Genomic DNA, 13099 nt, shown 5'->3' on the forward strand with positions numbered 1-13099 from the left:
CAACTACGAAAGTGAGTGTACAAGTCCTTGACATGTATGAGGATACGAGTCTAGGATAGGACACGTTCCAAGGTTACAAAGGTGATCAGTCGGGTTCTCATAGTGTTTTTCAAGTTCATTGTGGAGAAGCCTTGTCGAACTCTCACTAGGCTCATACAACTACCAATGGAAATACCCACAACCTCTACTACGAAAGTCTTAGCCAACGTGAGTGTCGGCCCCGAAATGTACGAGATGGGTCTAGGATACGACACGTTCTATTGGTGTATTTTTTAACACATAAGAAAACTAAGAAATAAAAACGCTCTTAGAGGAAACACAAGGAAGTAAAGGAATATCTTTCTGTTCGACACGTGATGAGAGACTGGTGATCATTACCGAGAAGATAGAGTGACGAAATTGTGCTGCCCCCCACACTTCATGCTGTCACGATAAGCAGGCTGGAGGTAGATGAATGAGGTTACAGAACAAAATTACTCCTTGTAGCATTCCCCCCCCCCCCCATCTCTCTCTCTCTCTCTCTCTCTCTCTCTCTCTCTCTCTCTCTCTCTCTCTCTCTCTCAGGCATGAATGACGTCAGCTGTTTATTTTGAGAAATATATATATATATATATATATATATATATATATATATATATATATATATATATATATATATATATATATATATATATATATATATATATATATATATATATATATGTATATACACACACACACACACACACACCACTGACATTCAAGATACCACGGTCAAAAATGGAAATCTCCCAAAGGTCAGTCATCTTCTTGATTGATAAATCTCCGATACACTGTATGGCATACACCTTGGCAAGGTCACACATCCAAATACACACGTGTGTGTGTGTGTGTGTGTGTGTGTGTGTGTGTGTGTGTGTGTAAGAGGACGGTGTATATCAAAATCAACTGACAGGTGTTGCATGCTGTCTTGAACCTGTTCACCCGTTCTTAGCGGAATGACCACGCCCCCTTTTACTCTTCAGCCAACTGAATGCATTTCCCCCTTTAACTCCTAGCAAATATCAATCAGAGATTTCGGAAAAAAAAAAAAAAAAAAAAAGGTAGGAGCTAATCCCTGAAACACTCAACTCTTTATATAACCACAGAAGTTGGGAAGTAGTAGTAGTAGTAGTAGTAGTAGTAGTAAGCGGCCGCGTGTATACCGAGGCAACAATGGCGGTGTGTGTGTGTGTGTGTGTGTGAGAGAGAGAGAGAGAGAGAGAGAGAGAGAGAGAGAGAGAGAGAGCACTTCATGGAAAACTAGAGTGCGCGAGTCTTCTTGGCACCAACTACAGTAAATGTCGCAGCTGCGGTTAGTAAGCATTTCGTGGCTGGGTTTAATTTTTAGATAAGTTCGATTTTTTCACTTAATATTTGATGCCTTTTTAAAACGTATACAGTTTTTTTCCTGAGCAAATCTGATTTTTTGTTTTTGTTTTTTAAACGAAAAAAGCGTGACTCACTAAAAAGCCATCAGCATTTGAGAAAGCATCAACTCATACTAATGAAAGAAAAGATCAAACGTGTTCTTTAATTAATTAATGAAACTAAACTAAACTAAACTCCAAACGGCTATAGTGGCTATGACCCTGTCTGGCCGCCACGACTCGCTGCCATATTGGTGTTTGCCTTCGGCACGGCGAGACTAACCACAAGTATCTAATGAAATTATTTACCAACATTTGTAACCTAACCCCCGGAGGAAGCGGCATGTTCCACCCTCGAGCCGCCCATGACATTAAATGAGACGGATACACATCCAATCTCCCATATGCATATCAACCCGCCTATCTTAATGCCACCAGATCTTTCCCTGAGTTATCAGCAAAGCTCCAATCACTGATTCACTGGCAATGCGTGAGGTCATCGCTATACGAGGGAAAAGGCTTGCAATTACTATTGAGGTTCACAATTTTCCGCTAATAACCTCGGATTGGTTTATTTATTTGTTCAAACAAACAACCAATAGTCATAAAGCAGGCCGTGTCTCTGTCTACGTGAAGAGTAAAACGTAGGTAAGAACCCATAAACCAAGGCCTTGGATTAAACAAAGAGGCGGCGAGCTATCGGCCCGCCGCGAGTGTCCGTGACACTCGCGGTGATCTACGGTTTTCCCGTCCAAGTAATATCGCACCCACTCCCATCCCACTCACTCCTACTACACCAACTCCCATCCCGTTCATTTTATATCACCCACTCCCATCCCACTCACTCCTACTACACCAACTCCCATCCCGTTCATTTTATATCACCCACTCCCATTCCACTCACTCCAACTATACACCAACTCCCATTGCACTCATTTTTTTGTACAGCACAGAGAGCAACTCAAGGGCAACAAAAAGAAAATATAGAAAAAAAGCCCGCTAACTGTTGCTCCCATATAGCGAAAAGTAGAGTGGCCAAAAGACATCTCAATCACTCCCATCAGTCCATCCCACACATTCTTACCCTATACCCATCATACCGTGGCTCTATTGTATCCCTTCCAATCTTGCCCATTCCTTATCTTGCCCTTCTCCATCCATGTCACCTCACACCCTACCTTATCCTGCACCTATACCCCCGTCACCCCTCCTCCTACTCCTTTTCCTTTATCGTCTGTTCCATGGTCGCATAAATTCAGCAGCAGCCTAATAGCACCCACCACCATCACCACTACAATATTCCATGACTACTCCAGCAAGGTTTTTTTACGTACAGCAAGTGACGGGGCCAAGATGTTGTTTTTTTTACATTTTTTATTTACATGTTCGTTTATTCTTTTCACTTAGTTTTGGCGGGCGTGGCGGTTTTAATGATGCAACGAAAAACAAACAGAAAAAAGTAAAACATGCTTAAGGGGCGTGAGTACGGCGGTGTGAATGATGTGTGTATGAAGCGTTGAATTTGTTAGAACACACACACACACACACACACACACACACACACACACACACACACGCTTCCTTCCCTCATCACCACACGCCCATTCCAAACACCCGCCCTCAGCAAGTCTGCACCCTCCCCCATCCCCCGCCTCTATTCATGTCCCCTTTATCCAATTTACAAGTCCCTTACGCTTTAGGTCTTCCCTCTTTGTCACAACTATATATACTTCTTTCCTCCATGACTATACACACACACACACACATGCTTCTTTCTTTTTTTCGGATGAACACAAAAATTTAGCTCTTGCTTTAAATATTTCTTCTAGTGTGTGTAATTCACCCACCTACGGCCTGATCACGAGCTGGGCTCGTCATCGCCAGCAAGTACTCTCTCGACCCGAACAAGCTCATTATAGTCGATCTCCAGCTACTGCCGGGACCTTCACCCCCCACCCCCACCCCCTTGCTCAAGGGGGATAGTAACCACTTCTTGTCAGTGGAAAAATCCCCGGCCTGAGTGCATGGGGCTCGAACCTCCACCTGCCAGACAGAAAAGACAGGCAGCGCAGAGCTCTCCCACTGACCTCTATATACGTGTGTGTGTGTGTGTGTGTGTGTGTAACACCTTGAATGTGTATAAGCTCATTACCACCAGGTTTGTTGGGAGGGGAAAAGGTTATGGATGGGGAAGGTGGATGGGAAGGGGAAAATGGAAAGGAGAGAAAGAGGTGAAGAGGTTACCATTCTCTCTCTCTCTCTCTCTCTCTCTCTCTCTCTCTCATAAGAACATAAGAAGAACAAAAATGTAAGGAGTCTGCAAGAGGGTTGGCCTATACAAGGCAGCTCCTGTAAGCCTAACTCCACCTTCCCTCACTATCCATGACTTTATCCAACCTCTTCTTGAATGCATCTATGGCATTGGCACCCACAGCATGACTGCCAACCCTATTCCACTCATCCACCACTCTATTATCAAACCAATTCTTAGACTGTCTTTATTGAATCTGAATTTATCTAACTTAAAAACATTATTACGTGTTTTCTGGCTCTTTTACAACCAAAAACCTATTGACATCCCCTTTATTAAAGCCCTTCAGCCATTTATAGACTTCGATCGGGTCCCCACCCAACCTTCGCCTTTCTATAGAGTGTAGATTTAAATGCTCCAGTCTATCCTAATACGGCCAGTTTCTCACCCCTTGAATCATTTTTGTCATCATTCTGTGTACAGATTCTAACATCTTGGTATCCATTCTGTAGTAGGGTGACCAGAACTGAACCGCATAATCAAGATCAGGTCTAACTAGTGCAAAGTTAAGTTTGAGGATGACCAGCACTCCTACTGCTCAGTGCTTACCCTCCTTGAGATGAAACCCAGTACCCTGTTTGCACGATTCTTAGCCTGAATGCACCGAGCCCTAGGACGGAGGTCAGTGCTCACTAAAATGTTATGCCTCCTTAGCTATCAGAGTAAGCCTTCATAAGTAACTGTACAAAATAATAGTAATAGTAATAATAATAATAATAATAATAATAATAATAATAATAATAATAATAATAATAATAATAATAATAAATCTTCATTGTCAAGTAAATGGCAATAGGTTAATAGTCTAGGTCAGGTTTGTTTGTTTTCTTTGGCCAAGGAGTCGCTAATTTTGCAGTAATATGAGCATGCTATCATCCCTAGGTAGGTTAGCTTAGGTTGGGTTAGGCTGGAGGGGTTCCTTTGTTTCATTTTTTATAGCAGCAGTGATTAGCAGGCTTTTTTGTTCTAATTTATTTTTACCCTTGAGCTGCTTCCTCCACTGTAAAAAAATAAGTTAAGCAAAAGGCAGCCCAAGGACTAATCTGTGTTGTCCACATGCCCCATTCCCCCCCCCCCCGGTTTATTTCTCTATTGTTCCCAAGCTCAATTTCCCCTTACATATTTCCCTATTGTCCCCAAAGGCTCAGTTTTCCCCTGAAGTGCATTTCCCTGATGTGAGTGAATGTTGGATGAATTAATATGAATCAAAGTTGCCAGAAACAGTCAGGTAAGTACAGAAACATAGGAGAAATATGCCTGAAGGTCTGTAAGCAGCTTTTGCTCCTAGTAAAGATTTTCCTAGCTGCATCTCAGGTTCTTGAGGGAGTGTCCAGAATACAGTGGCTTGAGCAATGCAGTGGTATGGTGAATGCACTTTGGGCGAGTGGACAGGCCAAATTTGTGCCATGATATAAACCCCCCAAAATAGATGATGCATAAACTGACCACAAATGCATTGATACATATTATGAAATGGTTTGTGTGAGTGATGATTTTTTCTCATTCTTCTCGCTTAAGGGACTATTAAGAAACATGATCCCCGCAGCTACCGGGTTAATAAGAAATCATTTATTACCAACTCCAAAACCAACAGCAATTTCTAAACTGCTTTTTCATCATCACTGCATTCCACATACTTCACTTTCAATTACTTTTTCCTTGGCACATTTGCACCATATTATCACTAGCAGAAAGTATCAACATCCTGGGTGTTGCCATTAATCTGCAGATGTTGTTAACAGAAAGCTCATAAGGAAAGTGATGTGGCATATCAATACTATTGGAACCAATGAAAGGGAGAGCTGGTAATATATACTGCCACTAATCATAATAACTCCCTCAGAATTCCCCAGATATACACAATGATTTACCCAATAAACCAGCCATGAGGATGAACAGATAAGGAAGCCACCACTTGCCCCATCCCAAGTTAAGGTAACCACAAAACAGCTAGCTTGTCAACTTGTATGAAGTCATCCACTAGAATGTTATGTGTCAAAAAAACACAAATTCCAGCTGATAAGGCTTGACAACAAGGTTACAACATCAATTCAGACTCACTCTCTGATAAGATTATACTTAGCCAGTTATCAAAAACTCTCTGCTCAGGAAGACTGTGTCTCACACTGATCAAAGCACAATGGTGGACCTGCCTCCACCTTGCTATCTTTTGCTGCTATTTTCATGCCAAATGCTCTGTTAAACTTACTAACAGCATGACTCCAACCCTCCTTGCTGCACAAGACTTTCCATGTTGCAAACCTTACTTCTGCAAGAGTTAGCCAGTATCTTTCTTCACTTCCATAATTTCCACTTATAAACTTTAGAATAGCTGTTTGTTGTCTGTATTTCCTCTTTTCTATGACTAACCCTTTCAAGAGGGCAGTATCAAGAAACATCTCTTACTTTAAATGGATCCTTCTTTCAGGATCTTCAGTGTTCATTATAGAGGAGCTAAGGTTTGCAGGTTCTTTTCCTGTTAGTCTTTTGCCCTCGGTCAGTAGTGCCTCTTTGATACAGTGGTTTGCATGCTGAGCCATGAATCAGTGGAGTAGGGCTCAGTCCCAACCTGGGCAGTCACCTCACAGCTCACCCAGCCGTTCATCCTCCCTTTCAGGCTGGTCGATAAATGGGCACCTGGGGAAACTTAGGGAAGGTACACCATGGTAACCTGGATGTCACACTTAACCTTGTCCCAGGGTAGGGTTTTTTATCCACCACTAAAAAATCCTGCGTTACTTTTTTGCGGTACTTTGAAAACTATCAAAGACGACATTTGCAGCGTGGCATGCTCACAGAATTTTTTTTTTACAGTAAATCAGACTCAATCAGTCATCAGAATCAGTGATTCAATCGTTCTGACTTTTCAGTTATTGTTCAAAATTAAACACTAAATAGACAGACTAAACTACTACACTGTGAGTCTTCTTTAACCTGCGCGGTGCCTGCCATTTTCAACCCTGGACCCGTCCGTGGTGCCGGACGATTTTTCATTGAACTATTTTAAGCATGTTTCCTTTGTTTGGATAGCCAGGATAGGCACTGAAGTATTTTTTTATTTTGACTACTGCTACTGCAGTACCGCACACCGCGTGCTGCACTGGGAAAGAAAAAAATGGGACCGCACTACCGCAACCGCACTACTCTGGAAAAAGTACCACACTACTGATTTTTCAGGACCACGCCCACCTCTGTTATTAGGGATGTGTAACCCAGCATGGGAGCAGGGTGAGGTGTTAGAGAACTGGAGAAGGAAAAGGAAGCAGGGTCACTGTAATAGTTACATGGGAATAAGTCTACTCAGTGTGGCAGTAAAAGTGTATGGAAGGGTTTTAAATGAGAGGATGTAGAAAATAAATAAGAAGAGTGTAGGCGATGAACAAGGGTTTTTTTTTAGGAAAGGGAGGGGTTGTGTAGATCAAATATATATTTGCACTGAAAATGTTATTTGAAAAATAGCTAGAGAAGGATAGGAAGCTGTTTGCTGCTTTCAAGGACCTAGAGAAGGCATATGACAGGGTTGACAGGAAGGGGTTATGGGATGTTCTAAGGATATATCTATGGTGTGGGAGGGCATTTGCTGGACGGAATCAGATCCTTCTACATTTGAATCTACAAGGATGCAAGTGCCTCTGTACACATGAAAGTGAGTTGAGTTTGCATTTTGGTGTTGGTGAGGGTGTGAGACAGGGGTGTGTGATGTCACCATGGCTTTTTAATGTGTACATGGATGATTGTATGAGAGAAATGAAAGCCAGAGTGAGGGAACTTGGTCCAAGGCTGAAAATAAGAGGTACGGAGGAGTCATTAGTGGCGGGCCTGTTTGCAGATGATAGTGTTGTCGGCAAAGAATGAGGGAACGCTGCAGAGGATAGTGGATGAGTTTAACAGGGTGTGTAAGAGGAGAAAGCTGAGAGTGAATGCTGGAAAGAGTAAGGTTATAGTATTTGAGAGGGTGAGAGCAGATCATTGATTCTGCAAAGCTGTACAGAGTTAGAGCAGAGGGTACAATGAAGTGTAGGATAAGGTTATGGGAGGAGAGAATAGAGGAGGTGACTGAGTTTAACTGTTTAGGGACAGTTTTATGTAAGCATGGAAGTATATGGAAGGTGAGGTGAGGGTAAAAGCAGTGAAGGGCAGACAGGTAGTAGGTCATGAAAGGAAGAAGTGTGAGCATGGAGGTACAGGGGAATAAGGAACAGTATTATCCTGCCAACTCTGTCGTATGCATCCTGGACATGGAATGCAGCACAGCGACTGAGAATATGTGCAGTGGAAACGAGTTATATAAGAGGTTCATGTGGCGTTTCAGGATGGGATGGAGAGTGTAATGAAAGTGCATATGAGTGGTTTGGTATGGGTGTGACACCAAAAGGAGTGGATTGTGGAGTGGCGGAGTGGGTGAAGCATGGTGCATTGAGATGGTTTGACACTTGATGAGAATGGGGGAGAATGAATTTGTGAAGAGTGTATGAGGGAAGGATTGAGGGAGGGGGTATCAGGGGAAGACCACCTGTGAAGTGGATCAATAGGGTGAGTGACTTTTGGAGCAACTGAGTTGGAAGTAGCAGTTTTGAATGTACTGAGAGGGAGTGCCAGAACAGGGAGAGATGGAGACACTTCTTCTGCGTCCACCCCCTAACGGAAAGTTCCCGCGAAGGAGCAAGGCATTGGAGATATAGATGGAGAGATAGATTAAATCATCATTAAATTTTGTTCAATATAAACCCACTGTCAATAATAAGGAAGATGTAATACTTTCCTTTCATGTCAACCCAGTGTTACAAAATCCCTTCCATGCTTTCTTTGGAACACAAGACAACATACAGCACACACACACACACACCACATACACTTATGGAAAAGTTGATCCATGCCAAGGCTATGATACACTTGACCTCAGACATGGGGCGATTACTTGTGTTATGTAAACGATTATGATTACTTCATATTTTCACGATTACGATTACAATAAAATTAGGTGTAATCGATTATGATTATGATTACATGATGTATTAATCGTGATTACAATCGTGATTACAGGAAGGACTGAAAGGTGAACTTGCAAATTTCAGGATTTATTCTTCTCTCAAGTTCCATCTTCATGTGAGAGAGATTGCAGGCAAAGCTTGTGGCATAATCTATAGTATTCTAAAGGGAACTATTTGTAGAACTCCAAATTTTATGAGCGGTTTTTATTTCGCATATTAGGCCAATCCTCGACTACGCTTCTGTGGTGTGGTTTACTGGATATTTGGGTGATGTTAGACTACTAGAAGCTGTTCAGAGAAGGTGGACTAAGAAAATCATTGGGTTCTGTGACGTACCTTACATGGATCGTCTCGCGCAACTGAGTCTCTACTTGATCAAAGGCAGACTGATCAGTGCTGATCTTATTAGGGTGTTTAAAATTTTTAAAGGATTTTGTCCTAATCTTGAACATTTGCTGACGAGAAATCTCAATAGGGACACTAGTGGTCACTCCAATAAGGTTTATGTTCCCCGTTGTAACACTGATGTGAGAGCCCGCTTCTTCTCATTGAGAGTAATTAACATTTGGAACAGCTTGCCAGATTCTGTTGTTTCTGTCATCTCGGTGAATTCTTTCAAGCACCAGCTGGGCAAGCATCTTGGTCAAATCTTATACAAGTTTGATTAATTTGCCACGTGGTTTGGTTGTTCTTTTGGGTGTTTTGTTTGGATTGTTGTTATTGACTGGGTATTGAAAATTAGTAGTTGTCTGTGCCATCTCATGATGTCATATTAGCCAACCATCTGACCATCTTAATGAAAATCATCAGCTGCAGTTTTAGTTGGAGACATCGCACTGTTTTATGGATGGGGCATGTCCCCATCCAGGTAAGAAATCTGGAAAGGGAAAGGGGACCGTCAGAACCACAAAGACAAATGCAGTAGTACACTGCTGTGTGGCAGGCAAGGTTCTTCCCCATCTACTGGTCATGCAGATTCACAACTAACTGCTGAGTCTGCAGAGACCTGAGCACTCCAGCTTCACACCTGGCATGCAGACAACTGATCATATTCTAGCGCTTCACATAATGGTGGAGTACCAATGTGAGTTTCAACAGGCAATGATTGCAGCCTATGTCGATCTCAAGGTATTTGATTGTGCATTGTGAGGCTATCTGCTTTAGTCTATTTACTGGCCTCTACCCTGGCACTGAGAGTGCTGTGAAGTATGTGTGAGGGGAGGCATGGGTCAGTTTCTTTCCTGTGAAAGCAGGATTGAGGCTGTGTCCTTGCCCCTTCACTTTTCAACATTTGTATGAACTGGATATTAGGCAAAGTTGTGAACCAAATTCATTGTTGACCATCTGTTGACAATACCAGGGGCATTGACCTTGATATTGAAAGTGATGTAATAATCAGAGGAGGAAAGTCACTGGAGGTTCTGGTGATGGATCTCAAGGCAGTGCAAGATGAGGTGAAGCCTTTGGGACTTAGTTAATCCAGAGTCAAGACCAAGGTACAGGTGTTTGGAGGCTTACTGGATTAAACTAAAGCAAGAGCTCATGTCTAATAAAGTCACATCCAATGAAATTGCATTCAGTGACACTGTTGGACCTCTATATATATATTTTTTATAAAATCAAGAAGTTTTGAATGTAGCAAAAAAATACTCGAATGATAGACATCACTAATATCCACCCTCCCCTCACATCGCCTGCCCCAAGTCTCCTACCTCAGTCCTTGTCATATGCATGTATTGTCATCTCTTGCTGCTCTGTGGCCTAAATTTCAATCAACAGAGGTGGGCAAGTGTGGTACTTTGTGCAGTAGTACCAAATCACAAAAAAAGTACTGCACTACCGCAAAATTTCTGAAAATACTGCACTACCGCGGATCGCACTAAAAAATCCTGTGGTACTTTTTGCAGTACTTTGAAAACTATCGAAGATGACATTTGCAGAGCAGCATGCTCACAGATTTTTTTTTTTTTTTTACAGTGAATTGGACTAAATCAGTCAATCGGTATGATAAATATTAAATAAATTTATTCCAAAAGTGCATTTGTAGCCGTTTGATTTATTATTGCTTTTATTTTGTGAAAATCTATTGTAAATTAAGGCAATTGTACTATTTTAAGCATGTTTCCTTTGTTTGGATAGCCAGGATAGGCACTGAAGTATTTTTTATTTTGACTACCGCTACCGCAGTACCGCACACCGCGTACCGCACAGGGAAAGAAAAAAAATGGGACCGCACTACCCCAACCACACTACCCCGGAAAAAGTACTGCACTACCGATTTTTCAGTACCGTGCCCACCTCTGCCAATCAAGTGTGCATTTTGCAGTGGTTTATGCCTTGCCTCGTGGGGAGGGTAGCGGTGGTGGCGGTGAGGAGGAAGGAAGAGGAGTGGCCCAGTAGTCTCCCTTCCTGCCTCAAACCTCACCCTCTTGCCTTATCCACGCACCTCATTCATCACTCACAGTTGCGTTATCCACATTCTTTTTTCCTTACTTAATATTTCATTTCACTATGTGATTAAATGACAAATTAATGCCAATAACCTACATAATGAGTGAAAATAGGGGTTCACTTCAATTCTTTTATATTGTTAAGCATGGAATATAATACATAATCATGTGAGTGTATTGGATTTGCTGTGCTTGCAGTTTTGACCCAGTGGCCAGAGGGGAGATCAAATTCGACCATCATGGAGCACAGACATGCTGATCCTCCCTGGCTGTAATACCATGTGTTACCCAGAGACTTGTGATTGTTAACTTGGTTTAAATACATACTTTTCTTTTATAAGCACTCACTTTCAATGAACGACATATGAAGTTATAATATGTCATTCATATAATTATTTATTCGCCTCTAATGAGTTTTTTTGGAACGGTACTTATCATTTCTTAGATGCAAAGTCTTACTGACTGATAGATAGCCAAGAGTATGCTTCTCCACCTTTTTAATGTTTTTTTGTAACTACTGTACACATTGGTTGTGCTTTAAGGGTGAAACTTACCTTACCTGGGCAGTAACATAAATAATTATTATACCCCTGTGTAATGCAACCTCACCAACATAATAACCTAACCCCAATCAAATGGTAACCAAGCCCCCTATGCCCAGGGAATATACATAAATGCCCACCATAAAATTATGTCCGGCTAATAAAAGCCTTTCCTAATTTCAATATAAGCTGTGCTACAAAAACTCAAAAAGACTGCCATCATACTCATAGAGATACAGGTTTCTTGAGGGTGGTGATCATATGGTCAATTTCTTGAGCAAACTATTTATATTAGTCACATTAGCACTGTGAATAAACATTCACCAGTCTCTTACTGACCCTAAAGGGAACCCTCCTGCATGGAAGAGTGTACTCTTGCCTGATATTAGTCCCCAAACAACAGGTAAAAGTATACCTACAACCTCTTTATATGGAAGCTTTGACCCCTTCCACCTCCCAAAGTTTCAATGTTTCTGGTTGCTTATCACATTCTAAACCCCCCCCCCCCCTTCCGTCTCACAACGGTCACTCCGCCCTGTCAGCTGTGTAGTGAGTGCTGCCGCTGCTGTTATTCTGCAGCCGCATGAAACTGACATCTTTTCTAATCTTTAATAATTTGCAACTTTTGAACATTTCTTATCTCTCTAGAAACCAATTACAGCATTGCAGAGCCGAGAAAAATTCTGCATTCCAATGAGATTATACCAATGAAATCTATAATGGTGGCCTATTGCCGATCATGACCAGAAATCAGACCAATTAGCCAACTCTCTTCACAGGGTAATGAATCCTTAGGAAATTCTCCATTATACTATATATCAAATACATGCAGACATACTTGTACAGTATTGAGGATGGCAGAAGAAAGTCAAAGGGACTTATTTCCATTGTGGTCCCTGGCCACTACACCCAGGGAATATAGACAAGTCCATTTCCAAAACAAACTTCCTTATTTCAGCATGAACAACTAGGGATCACAACACCAAGGCCGCGAGCAGGGCGCCACAAGACCCTGCCACGGGAGGAGACGCCTTGCATTCTTCACAATGACAAAGCAACAGAGGAAGGAGGCCAGGACCAAACACCTCTGCCCTGCACCCCACACACGCCCTAGCCCTCGGAACACCCTCTGCCGTGCCTGCCCGCCCCTGCCGTGCCTGCCCCGCCCTGAGCACAGCCGCAGCCCAGCCTCGAGATAAATAACGTCCTCCTCAGCCACACAAACAAACCCCAGTCCCTTGTTTACCTCCTTCCCTCTCCTCTCCTCGCCTCCTCAGCCTCAGCCCGGGCCCATCTGTAGCTGCAAACACTCCCTCCCTCCCCTCGGTCATGGCGTGCCCCTGGGGGTGCCACGCGGGGTCACACGGACACGAAAATAATGAAATACGTCCAGGAAAAGGACAGGACGTTGAAGTCA

General features: G+C 42.5%; 1 protein-coding gene across 1 annotated transcript in view; it reads right to left on the bottom strand.

Annotated features, from left to right (window-relative positions):
- LOC127005155 (serine/threonine-protein phosphatase 4 regulatory subunit 1-like) overlaps positions 1-13099 on the bottom strand; it is a 187257-nt gene that overhangs the window by 173954 nt on the left and 204 nt on the right. The gene's annotated exons all lie outside the window — the stretch shown is intronic.

This window comes from Eriocheir sinensis, chromosome 29 (genome assembly GCF_024679095.1).
Source record: "Eriocheir sinensis breed Jianghai 21 chromosome 29, ASM2467909v1, whole genome shotgun sequence".
NCBI classification, from domain to species: Eukaryota; Metazoa; Arthropoda; class Malacostraca; order Decapoda; family Varunidae; genus Eriocheir; species Eriocheir sinensis.